Below are 3,721 nucleotides of genomic sequence, written 5' to 3' on the forward strand. Positions count from 1 at the left end.
CCAACATTGTTGCTCTGTATTAGAGAACATAATTTTAGTGAACAAACAAATAGAACATACTAGTGGCCGATCATGAAAAGTGATCTTTGGAAGTAAAGAAAGACAACTGATTTGATAAATATATAGATATCTGACAAACATTATTTCAAAATAAGACCATCGAACATACTGATATTTGATCCCTAATAACAAACATCTCGAGTTGTAAAAGGGCGTATCGATGTTTGAACGCAAAGCATTCTTTCAATACTAAACGAAAAGTATTCTTAAATTTATCTAACATAGCGTCATTTGCTTTTCTGCAAGCTCATGTGTAAAAATTAAATTTGCAAGGAAATCGAGCGAAATTAGCGTGAAGTCCTTATCATCAGGGATAAGATTTTATTGGCTTTTGTTTGTTGCTTTTTTATTGAATTTTGTTAGGAAATTAGAATAATTGGTTTAGCATTAAAAAAAATGCGAACAATTTCGCATTCCATTGAGAATCTTTAGTTAAAAACCTAGTTTTTTGACGAATCGATGCGATTGTTGTGGCCCGATGAGGGAAAAGGTTTTGTTGTTCGTAACAGGCACTGCACCGTATATGAAGAAGAGTGGCAAAACTCTGCTAGGGTTGTACTCGAAGATGGATCACGTAACTTGCGTCGCTCACGGTAAACAGAGTTTGTAAAAGCATAAGTAGTCACTACTCAAAAGTTGACGCCTTCGTGTCGAACTTGAAAAAAGTATTTCTGAAGAGTCCACCTCGGATTGCTATTTTTAAGGATATGGAACCTGAACTGCCACTGCCACCTAAACCTGTAAGTTTGTTTGAAACTAAATTTTAAATCCTATTTATGAATTTACATTTAAACTCGGTTTCAACTCGCTGGGGTACTTGGTTAGAGGCAGCAGCATATTATGCTCGGATCAAAAAAATCGTCAGCGTTCTCGAAGATGATGCAAGCTGTGTTGCTTTACAAACAACTTCAGCTGAAGTTAAGAGATCATTAAGCTCAAAGACCTTCTAAGGGACAACAGAAGAAGATTGCTACATGAGAACTTTAAAAAACTCTTCGTAGTCCAATGCTACTATGATTAAATCTATTTTTGTTTATTTTCCTAGTATTTTTAATAAATGCCTTTTCTTTGCCTTTTTAAGTGTTTTGTTTTGCCTTTTCTTTAATGTTTTAGGTCAACAAAATCCTAACCCTGCTTATGATACTTCGTGTTTAAAATTCTATTTTGTAATAACAATCAATATATATTTTTGTATTTGTTGTTAAACATCATTGTAATAAATATGATTTTTAATTAATGGTTATATATTGAAATGTATATCATTTTTTTTTAAACACATCAACCAATTGTTTTAGGTAATTTCTGTATGTATAAGCATTAAGCACCTACGATTAAAACAAATAAAAATATTTAAATAACTTACACAGTTGCATTTGGAAATTTATATTATGGATTTCGCTCGTAATGTAAACTAAATTTTTAAAGAATGCAAATTTTCAATTTGAAATGTAAAGATAAATGGGAAGATTTTGGTGAGATGAAACTTTCTACATCCTTCAACTTTATTCATACATGCGCCTCTGGTGGTCTTAATTGAGTTCTTCAACTTAGTCAAGAAAGCCTATATAAATCCATGATTCATTTTATTTAAAGAATTGAAAATACTTAAGTATAAGAAAGGTTGGGTAGTTCTTATTCAATTTAAAAGAAAATTTTGAAATTTCACCAAAGACTTAAGTCACAAATAACAACAGTTTAGTGTGCACAATTTACACATTTGTTTGACGGCTATGACCAAAGCAGCAACTTATTCTGGTAGACTTGAGGATGCGAGCACAACCGTCAATTTATTAAAATTGTATATTAAATGAGAGTCTTATAGATTTCATATACAATTTTCTTCTATACAAGGAGAACGAGGAAATGGGAATGGTTCACTGTATATCAATTCACCCTAACCGAACCTGTTAAACATTATTATTTTGAATTTTTTAACATGCTGCTTCAGTTAAAGACCTCAATTTGTAATATCCCATTTCGGAGCTATCTTTTAACCAACCTAAAATAATGAATTCACTCAACCAGTCTTTACATTACCGTTCAGTGAACATGGTACATGCATGCACCTTCCACTCACAGGTGTAGACGTACTTTTCTATAAGTTCATAGGCCTCTTCTGCTGAAATGCCTGAAATCCTTTTTTTATATTAATTAAGAAGCCAAACAAAACTACAACTCTCTCTAGACATCATTTAATCTTTCAGCGTGCGCGAAAAAAATTGCAAAAAAGAAAAACTTAACTAAAAACGAACATAAACAAACAGTGAGTAAAAAAAAGCATTTCATTTTTTCATCTGGATCTAGATACTTGGTCGCCATCGTCCTGTTAGTCCTTCGTTTGAACTACATACATAAGTATCTGTATATATTTTAAGAATGATAATGCTAAACATGGATGACTCTACGGGATGAAACTACCTCCTATCTCTAGGCCCACAAGTCCACAGCCCACTCCTAACATGCACACTACGTCATGTCATTAAAAAGAAAAAAAAAAAAAACTTAAGGATAGAAATGAACCTGGAGAAATTTTGAAATTTTCTATTCGAAGAACAGAAACGCAACTATGCCAAAGTGATGCGATGCATGGTGGGTCGAAGAGGATGGACGAGGCCGCGTCGTCGTTCGTCGTTCGTCGTCCTGCCAATTCCGAAGGATGGGAATGAATGAAAAATCGGACAGAAACAGCGTTCTGTTGCTAAACACAAGAACAGTGACCACCACCATGACCATCCATCCGTCTTTTTCATCCCTCGCGATTTTTTTTAGCAATTTCTGCCGCAAAAAGACACACACAACGATGAATGAATGAATTTAGCATTTTTTGATAGGAATTGATTCCTGGTTTACTTTTTTGTGTTTGCAGCGAATTTTCTATTCTTTTTTTAGCTGAAATTTCGCGCCGTCCAGAGTCCAATGATGTCCAGAGTCGACGTAGTCCTTAGAGCATTTTGCGAGTCCAATTCTCGTTCAACTACGACTCCGGCTTGTGTGGGCGACACTCTATTTTATCAGAGGTTGGGCATGGATGTTTTGGTGGCTCCGAATTCTGGTCGTCGCCATCGTAGTCGTAGTCGTAATCGTAGTCGCTTTGCTCGGCGAAACTGGGAAGAGTACCACAAGTGGAACACACATCGTGTTTGTTTGTCCGTTGCCTTCGTTTTTTGGAGGATTTTGGAATTCTGTAGGATGAGAAAAGTGATAGAATGATGGTATGAGTGTGGGTGGTAGAAATTGGGAATGCTGGTACAGCTATAGAGCTCCGCCAGGACGCCAAGTTGAACAATAAAAATGTATAATTGGATATGTGCAGTGTTTTCTTCTATTTTTTGTAGCTATAGCTGCTCCGCGATGGCGATGTGCACCCTTGTCGTCCTTGGTCCTTCCCTTCTAGAACATTCTATGGTCAACATTTACTTTTTACATGTTGTCCTTGAAGTAAAAGCAAAACAAGTACGACGAAGATGGCAGGAGGATGTGTGTTGGTTAATGCAAAAAACGACGAACGAGAAAAACTTAAAACAAATGCAAATGAAATGAACGCAACGACTGGCCACTGGTCATCAACGAAATGGGTGGGGAGAGCATAAGGGGAGAAAGTGGTGATGGTTATGTGGAGAATCCGGGAATGCTAGTCACCTACCTAAAGATGACTTCTGGA

The sequence above is a fragment of the Eupeodes corollae genome, chromosome 3, assembly GCF_945859685.1.
Source record: "Eupeodes corollae chromosome 3, idEupCoro1.1, whole genome shotgun sequence".
Lineage (NCBI taxonomy): Eukaryota > Metazoa > Arthropoda > Insecta > Diptera > Syrphidae > Eupeodes > Eupeodes corollae.